The sequence below is a fragment of the Propithecus coquereli genome, unplaced genomic scaffold, assembly GCF_000956105.1.
Source record: "Propithecus coquereli isolate 6110/MARCELLA unplaced genomic scaffold, Pcoq_1.0 Scaffold240, whole genome shotgun sequence".
In the NCBI taxonomy this organism is placed as follows: domain Eukaryota; kingdom Metazoa; phylum Chordata; class Mammalia; order Primates; family Indriidae; genus Propithecus; species Propithecus coquereli.
The window spans coordinates 2711632-2727908 of record NW_012147953.1 but is presented as its reverse complement, the minus strand read 5'-3'; the positions used below and the strand labels follow the sequence as shown (position 1 = coordinate 2727908).

The window sequence follows — 16277 nt, the reverse complement described above, 5'->3', positions numbered from 1 at the left end:
AAGGAAAATAATGTAGGTTAGAAACTGAGATCTACATAAAGAAAGGAAAAGAGTTAGAGAAGGAATAAGTGAAGTTAACATAAAATACTTTGTTTTTCTTAATCTCAATTTGTCTCACAAAATAATAACAAAAACCATGTACTCAGTGATTATAGCTTATGCATAAGTGAAATGAATGACAGCAATGTTAGAAGAGATGGGAGAAAGAAATTGAGAATACTTTGTCATACAATACTCGCATTATCCACGAAGTGGTATAGCACTATTTGAAAGTGAAATTAGATTCATTGTAAATGTGTAGTCCAAACTATAGAAGAGACACTAAATTAAAAAAAAGAAGTATAGTTCATATACTAAGATAGAAGAGTAAATCCAATCATATAAAATATGCAAGGAAAACAAGAGAAGGCAGAAAAAGAGAAGATAAGAAAAGTAACACAAAACAAATACAGTAAATAGAAAACAGTTGCAAATATGTGAGCTATTAATCTAACTTTACCAATATTCACTTTAAATGGGAATGGTCCAAATACACCAAGTAAAAGACATGAGATTGTCAGAATGGATTAAAAAAAACAAGACTCAGCTCTACGTTGTCTGTAAGAAGCCCATTTTAACATACAGACACAAATAGATTAACAGCAAAGGAATGGAAAGAGAGAAATTATGTGAATACTAATCATAAGAAAGTTTGAATAGCTATATTAATTTGAGACAAAGCAGATTTCAAGGCAAGGAAAATTAGCATGAATAAAGATGGATATGACATAATGATAAAAGGTCAATTCTCTAAGAAGACATAGCAATCCTTAATATGTATGTGCCTGAAATACTCTCTAGGGATTAGGGGGATGGAGGGGCAAATCTACAACTAAAGGACATGGAGAGCACTAAAAGGAAGGAAGGGCATGCCTTTAACCCGCACTTGGGTGAGGCAAAGACATAAAGTGTAACTATAATGTTTGTACCCTCACAATACCCGGGAATAAAAAAAAATATGTATGTGCCTAACAAGAGAGCATCAAAATATGTGAGGCAAAAACTGATAGAACTGCATAGAAAAATAGATGAATCCTCTCTTATAGTTGGAGACTTAAACACCTCTTTATCAGTAATGGACAGATCTAGTAGGCAGAAAATCAGTCAGGATACAGTTGAGCTGAACAGCAACATTAATCAGCTAACAGAATATTTCATTCGATCACAGAAGAATACACATTCTTTTTTTTTTATTTCAGCATATTATGGGGGTACAAGCTCACATAAAACATTCATCAACATAGACTACCTTTTGATTCATAAAATATATCTTAACAAATTTAAAAGAATAGAAATCATACAAAGTCAGATCTCAATGGAGTTAAACTAGAAATCAACACCATAAACAGGAAAAAAAAACCCCAAATACTTGAAGTTTAAACAATACATTTATAAATAACTCAAAGATCAAAAAAAAACCAGCCTTACGAGAAATTTTTAAATAGTTTGAACTAAATAAAAATGAAAATACAACCTATCAAAATTTGTGCAGTGTAGCAAAAGCAATGCTTAGAGGGAAATTTATAGCATTATATGCATATATTAGAAAGGAAGGAAAACCTAAAATCAATAATCTAAGCTTCATCTTAGGAAATCAGAAAATGAAAAGCAAATAAATGCAAAATAAGCAATAGATAAGAAATAATAAAAATCAGAACAGAAACCAATAAAATTGAAAACAGAAAAACAGTAGACAAAAATCAATGAAACCAAAATATGGTTCATTGAAAAACAATACAATTGATAAAACCCTAGCCAAGTTAATCAAAAGAGAGAAGGGGGCACAGGAGAGAGAAGACACAAATTGCTAACATCAGAAATGAAAGAGTAGCCATCACTATTGATCACATGGGCATTAAAAGAATAATAAATGATTATTAACAACTCTGTGCCTGCAAATTTGATAACTTTGATGAAATGGATCTATTCTGCCAAAACTCACACAAGAAGAAATAGACAATCTGAATAGGCCTATATCTATTAAATAAATTAATTAATAATTCACTAGTGAATTCTTCTACACATTTAAAGAAGAAATGATACAAACCTTCTACAATCTATTCTAGTAAATAAAAGCAGAATAAACACTTCCCAAATCATTCTATTAGGATAGTATGCCCAAACCAGATAACAATACAAGAAAAGAAAACTGCTTTCTTCTGCCAGTTTGAGTGCTAAAAAGAAAAGAAAAGAAAACTACCTACCAATATCTCTTATGAACATAAATGTGATCTCCCCAATAAAACATTAGAAATTAAATCTAATAATGTTTAAAAAGAGTTATACACCATAACCAAGTGGGATTTATTTCAGTTATGCAAGGCTGGTTCAACATTGAAAAGCAATTAATATAATCCATCGCATCAACTAGATAAAGAAGAAAAATCACGGAACCACATCAATACATGCAGCAAAAGCATTTGAAAAAATCCAACAACCATTCATAACAAAAACTCTTAGCAAACTAAGAATAGAGGGGAACTTCCACAACTTAATTTTTTAAAAATCTACAAAAACCCTATAACTAACTTTAAACTTAATGGTGGGAAACCAGATATTTTCCCCCTAAAAGGAGGAACAAGGTGAAGATGTCCGCTCTCATCACTTCTATTCAGCATCATACTGGAAGTTCTAGCTAATGCAATAAAACAAGAAAAGGAAGCAAAAATTATATAGATCAGGAAGGAAGAAATAAAACTGTCTCTTTTTTTGTAGATGACGTATTATCTATGTTAAAAATTTCAAAGAATTGACAAAATAAATTCCTGGAACTTAAGTAATTATAGCAAGGTTTCAGGATACAAGGTTAATATACAAAAGTCATTTCCTTTTCTATGTATTAGGCCAGGCATGGTGGCTCACGCCTGTAATCCTAGCACTCTGGCAGGCCAAGGTGGGTGGATTGTTTGAGCTCAGGAGTTGAAGACCAGCCTGAGCAAGAGTGAGACCCCGTCTCTATTGAAAAATAGAAAAAAATTAGCTGGACAACTAAAAATATATATAGGAAAAAAATTAGCTGGGCATGGTGGCGCATGCTTGTAGCCCCAGCTACTCAGGAGGCTGGGGCTGTAGGATTGCTTGAGCCCAGGAGTTTGAGGTTGCTGTGAGCTAGGCTGATGCAACGGCACTCTAGCCCCAGCAACAGAGTGAGACTCTGTCTCAAAAAAAAAAAAAAAAAAAAATTCCTGAGCATTTAGGATTTGAAATTAAGAACTTAACATCATTTATATTAGCACTGAAGGAAGGGAGAAAGGAAGGAATGAATGAATGAATGAACAGAAGGAGAGAGCATGGAAGGGAAGAAGGGAGAAAGAAAGGGAAAATTAAAAAAAGAAAAAGAATACTTAGATATAAATCTTCTAACCAGATATGTACAAATGAGATCTATGTGAGGAAAGCTACAAAACTCTTTAGATCAAAGAGAATCAAAATAAGTGGAGGGATATTTCGTGTTTATGGAAAGGAAAATTCAATATTGTCAAGGTATCAATTCTTCCCACTTGATCTATAGATTCAGCATAATTCCAACCAAAACTCCAGTGAGATACTTTGTGGACACCAACAAAAAGACTCTAAAGTTATGTGAACAGGCAAAAGACCCAAAATAGCCAAGACATTGCAAAAGAAGAGCAATGGTGAAGGACTGACATTACCCAACTTCAAAGTTACAGTAATCAAGATGGTGTGGTATTGTCAAGAGAATATAAAAATAGATCAATGCAAAGAGAGTACCCAGAAATAGACCCACACAAAAGAACCAAGGCAATTCAATTGAGAAAGGATATAATTACTAAGTTTTAATGGAACAATTGAACATGCATATGCCAAAAAAAAAAATTCTAGACACCAACTTTATACCTTTCATAAAATTTAACCCCAAATGATCATAGACCTAAATGTAGAACACAAAACTATAGAACTTATAGCATATAAGAGAAAATCTAAGTGATATTGACAATTGGCAATTAATTTTTAAATACAATGTCAAAAGCAAAATCTTTGAAAAAAAATCAATTAAGTTGGATTTCATTAAAATTAAAAACTTCTACATGAAATACACTGTGAAGGAAATAAAGAAAAGCCATGCTGGGACAAAATATTTTCAAAATCTATATCTGATAGAAGTCTGTTGTCCAAAATATACAAAGAACTCTTAAAAACTCAACAATAAGAAAACAACTTAGTTAAAATGTAGGCAAAATACCTGGACATTTCAACAAAGAAGATGTACAGATGGCAATTAAGTTTATGAATAGATGCTCAACATCATATGTCACTAGAGAATCAAAAATTAAGACAACAGTAAGATACCATTACACACGTATTAGAATGGCCAAAATCCAATACACTGACTACACCAAATGCTGATGAGGATGTAGAACAATAGGAACGCTCATCATTTGTTGGTGGGAATGCAAAATGGTACAGTCACTTTGGAAGATAGCTTAGTAGTTTCTTATAAAACTAAACATACTCTTACCATGCAATTCATCTCCTTAGTATTCACCCAAATGAGTTGAAAATTTATATCTACCCAAGAACTTGCACACAGATGTTTATAGGAGCTTTATTCATAACTGCCAAAACATGGAAACAACCAAGATGTCCTTTAGTAGGTGAATAGATAAATAAACTGTGGTACATTCAGACAATGGAATATTGTTTAGTGCTAAAAAGAAAGAAGCTACAGGTTCAATGCAATCCCTGTCAAAAGACCAACATCATGTTTCACAGAATTAGAAAAAAACAACTTTAAAATTCATTTGGAACTGAAAAAGAGCCCAAACAGTCACAGCAATCCTAAGCAAAAACAGAAAACAAAAAAAGCTGGCAGCATCATACTACCTGACTTCAAATTATACTACGAGGCCATACTAACCAAAGCAGCACGGTACTACTTGCTGGCATAAAAATAGACACATAGATCAATGAAACAGAATAGAGAAACCAGAAATAAACCCATATTTATAGCCAATTGATCTTTGACAAAGTCAACAAGAATATACACTGGAGAAAGAACACCCTTTTCAATAAATGGTTCTGGAAAAATTGGATTACCATATGCATAAGAATGACACAGGATCCCTATCTCTCACCATACATGAAAATCAACTCAAAATAGATAAAATATTTAAATGTAGGACCTAAAATTATAGGAATACTAGAAAAAAACCTAGGGAAAATTGTTCTGGACATTGGTCTAGGCAAAAAAATTCATGACTAAGACCTCAAAAGCACAGGCAACAAAAGTAAAAATAGGCAAATGGAACTTAATCAAACTCAAAAACTTTGGCGCAGCAACATAAATCAACAGAGTGATAGACAACTTGCAGAATGGGAGAAAATGTTCAAAAATTATACATCTAATAGGAAATTAATATTCATAATTTAAAAGGAACTCCAACAACTCAACAACAATAATGAACAATAATAATAATAAAATCCCATTAAAAAGTGGGCACAGGACACATTTTTCAAAAGAAGACATACAAATGGTTAACAAGCATATTAAAAAATGCTCAACATGACTAATCATCAAAGAAATGCAAATTAAAATCACAGTGAAATATCATCTTACACCAGTTAGAATGTCTATTGCTAAAAAGACAAAAAAAACACAAAAAACAGATGTTGGTGAGGATGCAGAGAAAAGGGAAGTCATATATTGTTGGTTGGTGGGAATGTAATTTAGTACAACCTCTGTGGAAAATAGTAAGGAGATCTCTCAAAGAAATAAAAATAGAACTACCATTTGATCCAGCAATCCCAGTACTGGGTATCTATTCAAACGAAAAGAAATCATTATATCAAAAAGATGCCTGCACTCATATGTTTATCACAGCACAATTCATAATAGCAAAAATATGCAATAAACCTAAGTATTCATTAATGGATGAGTGGATAAAGAAAATGTGGTATATATACACAATGGAATACTATTCAACCATAAAAAGAAGGAAATCACGTCTTTTTGGCAGCAACATAAATGAACTGGATGCCATTATCTTAAGTGAAACAAATCAGACACAGAGAGATAAATAACACATGTTCTCATTTGTAAGTGGGAGCTAAATAATGGGTACAGATGGACATAAAGTGTGGAATAATAGACACTGGAGACTCAGAAAAGTGGGGTAGGTGGAGGGTGGATGATGAGAAATTACTTCATAAGTACAATGTACCTTATTCTGTTGAAGGATACATTCAAAGCCCTGACTTCACCACTACGAAATACATCCATGTGACAAAATTACACTTATACCCCATACATTTATACAAATAAAATAATGATGATGATAATGATACGCAATCTCTGTCCCCAAGGTAAGCAGAGACAAGAGAATATATAAAATATTATTTGGCAGATTCTCCACTAGCAGTCTGAAATAAATATTTTCTTGTTAACTGTCTCTTTAAGACTGAGACACACTGTCTTTACTCATTTCTTTTTAAATGTATGTGAATTAAAATGTATTCTCTTTGATAACTTGGGGATAAGAGGGCACCCCTAGAAAATAAAAATTGGGAACTTAAGTGTTATAATTAGGGCTCAGAAACAATATACCGTGTTGTATCTATTAATGCTTTTGGCTGTAAACTAAACCATTATAGCATTTTTAAACTACCTGTTGCCAAATCCATTATTCTAATTCTCAGAAAGTCACACCATTCTAAGCCCAGAAATATTAAAACTTTCTTTGAAATCATAAATCTCTCTACGTTTTAAAAGTTTACTAAAGTTTTTTTTAGTTTAAATTGTAATAATTTTGTTATTAAATAGTTCCAACTCTTCTGTATAATTTTGTGTGTAAAATACTTTTACAGATACTGAATAGAATTAAGAGTAGGAAAAAAAAAAAGAAATGAGCTATCAAGCCACGAAAAGATGTAGAGGAAACTTATGCATACTATTAAGAGAAAGAAGGCAATCCGAAAAGGTTACATAGCATATGATTCCAACTATGTGACATTCTGGAAAGGCAAAACTATGGAGACAGTGAAAAGATCAGTGATTGCCAAGGATAGGAAGAAGAAAGAGATGAATAAACAAAGCACAGAGGATTTGGAGGGGGCTGTAAAATTATTCCTTATGATGCTATAATGGTGGATATATGTCATTATGCATTTGTCAAAACTCATAGAATGTACAATTCCAAGAGTGAACCCTAGTGTAAACTATGGGCTTTGGTTGACAATAACCTGTCAATGCAGGTTCATCTATTGTAACATATGCATTGCTCTGGTGGGATGTTGATAATGAAGGGTGTTGTGCGTGGGACAGGGAGGGGGTATACAGAAACTCTACTTTCTGTTCAATTTTTCTGTGAACCTAAAACTACTCTAAAAAACAGTCTAGGCCGAGTCGGGTGGCTCACACCTGTAATCCTAGCACTTTGGGAGGCCAAGGTGAGAGGATTGCTTGAGGCCAAGAGTTTGACATCAACCCAGGCAAAACAGCAAGACCCCTGTCTCTACAAAAATATTTTAAAAATTAGCTGGGCATGGTGGCACCCACCTGTAGTCCCAGCTACTCAGGAGGCCAAGGCAGGAGGATGGCTTGAGCCCAGGAGTTTGAGGCTGCAGTGAGCTGTGATGACACCACTGCACTCTAGCCAGGACAACAGAGCCAGACCCTTTCTCAAAACACAAAAACAAAACACACACACACACACACAAACCTTATTAAATAATATTGCAAACAAAAATTTACAGAGGTCCATTATGTCAAATTAGATTATGGTGTGCTTCAAATTTTCTTAATACTTGCTTTTTTTTTTTTCCAATTTGAAGTGGCATTGACTAATAGTAGTGTTGAAATTTTCCACTATGATGGTGATTCATTAATTTCTCCAAGTAGTTCTATGAAATTTTGCTTTGTATATGTTGAGGCTATTTTATCAGATGCATATATGCTTATATTTTTGTCTTAGTAGTGAGCTGTCTTTTATTATCGTATAATGATTTTTCGTCTTACAGTTTATTTCATCTGATATAAAAATAGCAACCCCAGCTATATTTTGGTTAACATTTACTTCATGCAAACTTGATCATTCTTTTATTTTTATCCTCTCTGTATCCTTAGTCATAACTCCTCTAAATAATATAAGTCTTGTTGTTATATACAATTGAAGTGTCCTTTAAATTGTTTAATTCATCTCTCATAATGACTATTGATATATTTGGACTTTTTTCTTTTTTTTTTTAACTTTTGTCCCTGTCGTTATTTCTCTTAGACACACATCACAGTAAAACTCATATAACATAAAAATCACATTTTTAATTACTTAAAGTATATAACTCAGTGGCATTTAGTACATTCACAATGTTGTACAATCATCTTCACTATCTAGCTTCAGAATATTTTCATCACCCTAAAAGGACACCTCATACACATTAAGCAGTCACTCGGCAACACCATCTCTTCCCAGCCCTTGGAAGCCACTAATCCACCTTCTGTCTCTATCGATTTGCCTATTTTGGATATTTCATATAAATGAAATCATACAGTATGTTATCTTTTGTGTCTGACTACTGTCACTTAGCATACTGTATTCAAGGTTCATCCTTGTTGTAGCATGTATTAGTATTTCATTCTTTTTTATGGCTGAATAATAGTCCACTGTATGGATATCTTGTTTAACCATATCTTGTTTAACCATTCATCATTTGATGGACATTTGCATTGTTTTCACCTTTTAGCTATTGTAAACAGTACTGCTATAAATATTCATGTATAAGTTTTTGTTTAAACCATGTTTTCAATTCTTTTGGGGATATACGCAGGAATGGAATTTCTGGTTCATATGATGGCTATTTATTCTATGTTTAACTTATTGAGGAGCTACTAAACTGTTTTCCACAGTTGCTATACCATTTTACATTCCCATCAGCAATGTACAAAGGTTCTAATCTCTAGGTTTGTACAGATGTTTTTATTTCTTCATGATTCTGTCTTGGTAGGTTGTGTTTCTAGGAATTTGTCCATGTCATTTAGGTTACCTAATTTATTGGTGTACAATTTTTCATAGTTTTCTCTTATAATCCTTTTTATTTCTGTAAGGTCAGCAGTAATATCCCCACTTTCATTTCTGATTTTAATAATTTGAGTCTTCTCTTTTTTTCTTAGTCACTCTAGCTAAAGATTCATCAATTTCGTTGATCTCTTCAAAAAAGTAACTTTTGGTTTCATTCTCTCTACTATTTTTATATTCTTTATTTCATTTAGCTCTAATCTTTATTATTTCCTTCTTTCTGTTTTCTTTGTGCTAGGTTGTTTAATTTTTCTAGTTGCTTATGATGTAAAGTTAGGTTATTGATTCAAGATCTTTCTTCTTTCTTGATATAGGCATTTACGGCTATCAGTTTTCCTCTGAACACTGCTTTTGCTGCATCTCATATGTTTTGGCATTTTGTGTTTTGGATTTTTTTAACCCAATTATTGTCCCATTTCCCTTGTGTTTTCTTCTTTATCCCATTGGATATTTAAAAGTGTTTTATTTAAAATCCACATATTTGTGAATTTTTGTTTTTGTTTTGTTATTGATTTCTAGTTTCATTCTATTGTGGTTGGAAAATATGCCTTGTATGATACTTAAAATTTATTCCGACTTGTTTCGTAACCTAACATATGGTTGATTGATGTAGAATGTTACATGTGCACTTGAGAAGAATGTATATTCTGCTGTTGTTGTATGAAAGTGCCCTATGTGTTTCTGTTAGGTCTAGATGATATGTAGTATTATTCAAGTACTCTATTTCCTTATTCATCTGTTTAGTTGTATTGCCTATTTCTCCCTTATTCTATCAGTGTTGGCTTGGTATAATCTGGATCTCTGATATTTGGTGCATATATGTTTATAATTGTTCAATCCTTTTAGTAAATTGGCCCTTTTAATCATTATATAATATCCTTCTTTGTTTCATAACAGCTTTTTAATTGAAGTCTATTTTTTCTGTTATACTAAAGCTATTCCTGCTCTCTTTTTGTTACTGTTTGCATGCAATATCTTTTTTCATTCTTTCATTTTCAATCTCTTCGGGTCTCTGGATCTAAAGTGAGTCTCTTGTACATAGCATATAGTTGAATCGTGTTTTTTAAAAATCCAATTTTCTCCTCTCTCCTTTTAATTGGAATTGTAATTACATTTAAAGTAATTACTGATAAGGAAGGACTTCTGTCATTTTGATATCTGTTTTCAATTTGTCTTGTGTCTTCTTTCTCCCTCAGTTCTTCCATTGCTTCCTTCCTTTGTGTTATATTGATTTTTGGTTTTAATGTACTGTTTTGAGTCTTTTCCCATTTTCATTTCTGTACATTTTAATAATTTTCTTAATGGTGATTACAGTTAGCACCTTAAATCTGTAACAATCTAGTTTGAAAAAATACCAACTTAACTTCAATACTATAAAAAAAAACTATGGTTCTATACAGCTCTGTCTCCTTTATGGTAAATTCTATCTTTATATGTTGTGTCCATTAACATAGATTTTATAATTATTGTTTTATGCATTTGTCCTTTATATCACATATAAAGAAAACCTGGAGTTTTAAACCAAAAAAAAAAAATGCAACAATGCTAGCTTTTATATTTACCTATGTAGTTACCTTCACTAGTTTTCTTTACTTCTTGATATGGCTTTGAGTTTCTGTCTAGTGTCTTTTCATTTCAGCCTGAAGGACTCCCTTTAACATTTCTTTCAGGTCAGTTCTATTTTCAAACTTTCTCTACTTTTGTTTATCTGAGAATGTCTTGATTTCTTCTTCATTTTTGAAACATAGTGTTGATGGATATAAATTCTTGGCTGGTAGGTGTTTCTTTTTATTTTTTCCAGCACTTAAAATATGTCATTCTACTGTGTTCTTGACTCCATGGTTTCTGATAAGAAATTGGCTATTAATCTTACTGAGATTCCATTGCACATAAGTAGTCACTACCTCCTTGCTGCTTTTAAGATTCTTTTTCTTTTTGTTTTTAGGTTTTGACAGTTTGATTTGTTATGTCTCAGTGTGGATATCTTTGAGTTTATGCAACTTGGAGTTCATTGACCTTCTTGCATGTGTAGATTCACATATTTTGTCAAATTTAGGAAGTTTTCAACCATTATTTCTTCAAATATTCTTCCTCCGCTTTCTTTCTCTCATGTCTCCTTGTGAGATTTTCATTATGTATGTGTTGGTACATGTAATGCTGTCCCACAGGTCTATTAGGCTTTGTGCATTTTTCTTCTATTTTTTTTTCTGTTCCTCAGAGGGGATAATCTCAATTGAGTTATCCTTGAGTTTGTTGATTTTTTTCTTCTGTCTGCTCAAATCTCCTGCTTAATCTCTCATAAATTTTTTATTTCACATATTATACTTTTTGGTTCCAGAATTTCATTTTAATTCTTTTTAATAGTCTCTGTTATTTATTTATATTCTCTATTAATTCTCTATTTGGTGGGACATTGTTCTCTTGGTTTCCTTTAGTTTGTTGAGCATATTTAAGATAATTGATTTAAAGTCTTTCCCTAGCATATCTGGGCTTCCTCAAGAACAGGTTCTATAAATTTGTTTTTCTTGTAGACAGGCCATAGTTTCTTGCTTCTTCATATGCCTGATAATTTTTTTGTTTAAAATTTGACATTTCAAATATTATACTATAGTAACTCTAGAAATCAGACTCTTTTTCCTCCACAGGTTTTGTTGTTGCTATTGCTGCCCTGATCTTGAACTTCCCAGCCTCTAAAAGCATGAGAAATAAATTTATATTGTTTAAAATTACCTAGTTTGTGGTATTCTGTAATAGCAGCACAAAAAAGACTAAGACAACCATACTTTTATAATCCTTACTGCATAATGGATATAGGCAATGATAATGGTTGCAAAAATCATCAGGTAAAAGGCAAAGGGATGAATTAGCTGAAAATATTTGAACTCACTGAACAATCAGTATAATTAAAGTGGAAAAACCTAAACTATATGCCACCTGATATGATACTATAGGAAATAGATAGTAACATTTATTATGTATTCTAGCCTAAAATAATTTAATGTGAATCTAACAACACTTCAGTGTCTATAAGTTTACAGGATTTATGGGGGATATAACAATGATAAAATCAGCCAAACTTAGAACACAAAAAATTTTATAGGACAAATTATCCAGTTACATAAACAAATAAATAGCATTAAAAAAGTAAACAGGTAATGTTATATATCAAGAGTTTTAAAAGATTTATCAACCAAAAGCAATGTGTGGACCTTTTATGGATTATAAATCAAACAAATCAACTATAAAAAGGCATTTTTACATAAATGCGAAAATTGAACATGGACTAGGTATTAGATAATATTAAGAATTTCAGTTCAATATTTTAGAAATTATTAAGTTTTTTAAATGTCCTTTTCTATTAGATAGATTCTGAAATATTTAAATATCAAACCACATGACACTTGGAAGTTGCTTAAAGTATTTCGGCCAAAAAAAGGAGGAATGAATGAAATAGAATGGTAAGTGCTCATTGTTGATGAACTTGGTTGATGTGTACATGGAGATTCATTACACTAGTTTCTCTAACTTTATGTAAGTTTGGAATATTTAATAATACAATACTATAAGAACTTTTTTTGGTGCAAATCTTGGTTGCCAATTCCCTGTCTTTGCTTTTCAATGTTTTAAAAACCCTCATTTTTAAAGGTTAGTTGGATGAGTACACAATTCCAGATAATTATTTTATTTTAATACTTCCAAAGTATATTTCATTCTTTCCTTGATATTATCATGAAAATTAAGGTGCTTGTTAACATTCAAATTGTTCTTTCTTTGCGGAAGATCTATCCATTCTTTCTGACTGGTTTTGGACTTTCTCTTACGTTTGGTGTAACACAGTTTTAGTATGAGGTGTGTGGTTATAGTCGTTTTTCTTTAACTTGCTTGAGATATACTTTGCTTTCTGAATCTATGGATTAAATTTTTCTCTCCAGTTCTGAAAATTTTCTAGCTATTTTATCTTTCAATATTACCTCACCTACACTTTTGCTCTGTTTATATTCCTGGGCTGTAATCATATATACTTCAGAATTTCTCATAGAAACTTCTTTTTTTATTAAGTTTCTAAAATCAGTTTTCTATGGCTGTGTAATAAAGTACCCCCAAACTCAATGGCTTAAAACAACACGAAGCTCAGCTAAAATGTATCATCTCTTCTCCTTGTGGCATCAGCTGGGTTTCCTAATTTTTTTGTGGTGACTTGACAAGTCAGCTGAGACTCACTGCTCTTAGATGGCCTTAATCACATGTGTGACAGTTGGCAGGGGCTATTTTGGGGGGTTCATCAGTTTTCCTCCATGCAATCTCCCAAGCAGGATTGCCCAGCTTTCTTACACAGTGATACGGTTCCAAGAAGGTGATAACTGAAACTGCAAGGTCTCTTAAGACCTGCACTTAAAAGTAGCACACCACCACTTCTGCTGGGTTCCATTGGTTGAAGCAGATCACAAGGGCAGCCCACATTTCAAGGGGAGGGGAATAGATTATATCCCATCTCCTGATGGGAGGAAATACAGATAGTTTGGGGTGATATTTATGTATCTCAGCTTGCTTCATATGTTCCATGTTCTTAACTATTTTTGCTGTATTCTAGATTAATGCTTTGGCTTTATCTCTCAGCATAGTAATTTTTCTTCATCTGTAGCTAATATACATTTTATCCTCATCTATTAAGACTTTAAATTTCAACTATTATATCTTTATTTCTTGAAATTCTTTTTTTTTTTTTTTTTTTGAGACAAAGTCTCACTCTGTTGCCGGGGCTAGAGTGCCATGGCGCCAGCGTAGCTCACAGCAACCTCACACTCCTGGGCTCAAGCAATCCTTCTGCTTCAGCCTCCCGAGTAGCTGGGACTACAGGCATGCGCCACCATGCCTGGCTAATTTTTTCTATATATCTTTAATTGTCCAGCTAATTTCTTTCTATTTTTTTTTTTTTTTTTAGTAGAGACGGGGTCTCGCACTCCTGAGCTCAAACAATCTGCCGGCCTCGGCCTCCCAGAGTGCTAGGATTACAGGCATGAGTCACCGTGCCCAGCCGAAATTCATTTCTTAATCTAAATTTTTTATATAATTTTACTAATTCTTCTTGCATACTTCTGTTTGTAATCACAGCCTTAATTTATTGAGATATGTCCTACGTAGCTACTATATATTTTGTGTCTTAAAATTCAACATCTGCAGTTCTTTGAGACTCAAGGTCACCATTTTTTGTATCTGTTGAGACTCTCAAGTACAGTAGTTTACCTTCTTGTGCCTGTAGTAATCTTTATTATTGACCTTATTGTGTGATCTTAATATAAGGGAGTTCTACAGACCTAAATGGGGGAAGTTTTGTTTCAGAGAGAACATATTTCTACTTCTGCCATGAGCTAGGGGACAAAGTTGACCCTGAACCACTTCTGTCTCACTACAGGTTTTGGCCTATAACAAGGGTGTCAGGCTCAGCTCCTCCACCTCTCTGCTCCTCTGATATTAAATATTCATCCTCACAGTTGTATTTCTGTCGGTATCTGGCTTCAGGATAAACCTGCTCCTCTGCTGGTCCAGGTTGGCTTCCTGCAGTTCTTGCTTCCAACTGCTCCCAGGAATTTTAGGCAGGACTCCTACATGTATAGCTTTGACTACTGACCACTGCCTGGGCTCCAGATGTTCCTGAATCACTTTAGAGCCCAGAAAATATTTATTTATTTTTCTGTTTTGAGTGACCCCTAAAGAATGCCTCAACATTTTGTGAGATCAGAAATGTCACAAGGAGTGTATTATCTAGACATTAACTGTTGGAGATTGGGAAACTTCATCAAAGCTTCTAGTCAATCATAATTGGTGAAGACTTTTTTAAAAAAACAAAATCAAAAAGCACAAATAAATGGCTGAAAATAGATAAGCACACATTACCTACGTAGTAGTCTGATGGGGAATGCATAACCTGAGCCTAACCATGAGAAAACATCAGTCAAACCCAAAATGAAAGACATACTATTGAAAACTTTTTAGTGATTTTGAGAAAGAGTTTGCACTAGAGGCGCCTGAGAAGTCAACAGCTGTGAATTCGTGACGGGCCAGCTCTATTTTAAAATATGGGAAGCTTTCCCCGCAAAACCATTCAAGAAACCAATAATTCATTGTTCCCCGGTTTCCTATGCATTCGTAGCCAAGAAACAGAAGCCAGCCCTGCTTTACCTAATCACCTTTTATTCAAATAGCAACCCTATCCCACCCGACCCCTACCAGCTCCGCTTAGCAGGGTACCGTCAGGGTATTGTAGGAGGTAAACGCTGCTGCGGACGTGGATCTGGGTGCCTACGTGATGGCTCTCACCTGACGGGTGTTTCAACTTAGTCCTTGTAATTGATCCATGACATCTTGGCCTCGCAGGAACGTTCCCTACCGTCACCACAAAACGTTCAGTGGACATTCTTGGCTTCTGGAAACAGATGATTTGAGGGTCTTTGTTCCAAGAAAGGCGGTGCTGGGCGCGGGGACAGGAGCGCGGTGAGCGAGGACCCCCTATAACCCCCCTTCCCCTAGTTCCCCTCCGAACACCATGGTCTTTGCCCGTACTCGGGGTGCACCGCTACCACCTTTGTTTGACCTGCCGGGGCCTTACGGTTTTAATGGACAGAAAGTGAAGCTAAAAAGAGCGAGAGACAACAGATTGTCTCCTTTCAGCCTCCTTCCTTTGTAATCTCATTTTGTTACTTTTTTCTGACGCTGTTTATGCAGGACCCAGCTCAGCTGTTTCACAAATTCGGAAATTTGCATTCCTGATTCCTTTGCAAGTTACTAAATCTTAAGGAGGGAAAGCAATAATGATTATAAATCATGAAAGGAATGCAAAGTTGCGCCGTGTCGGGCGGGGGTGTAGCTCAGTGGTAGAGCGCGTGCTTAGCATGCACGAGGTCCCGGGTTCAATCCCCGGCACCTCCAAGCAGTTTTGGGAGGACGCGTTTGTTATCAAAGCACTTCTCCCTTTCACTTCTGCTGATCCACTTCCCCCTTCCATTTCTCCCTGGTGCCTTACTTCTTTCAGCTTTCTTCCTACCTGTAACAGCCTTTGTGGTATTCGGTATCTGCCCCAAGAACATTGCCACAATCAGGAATGTCCTGGGCGCTAGGTAACTAGTATCTTTGCAAATCGTTCAGCCTGTCTTTGGATTTCATACTATGGTATTCCTGAGAAACAGAAAAAAGATTAAAATAACAGAC

General features: G+C 34.1%; 1 non-coding gene across 1 annotated transcript; it reads left to right on the top strand.

The window, feature by feature from the left end:
- The first annotated feature begins 15926 nt into the window (after nt 1-15926).
- TRNAA-AGC lies at nt 15927-15998 on the top strand. The gene has a single exon. It is a non-coding gene; the product is annotated as a tRNA-Ala (tRNA).
- The last annotated feature ends 279 nt before the right edge of the window (nt 15999-16277 follow it).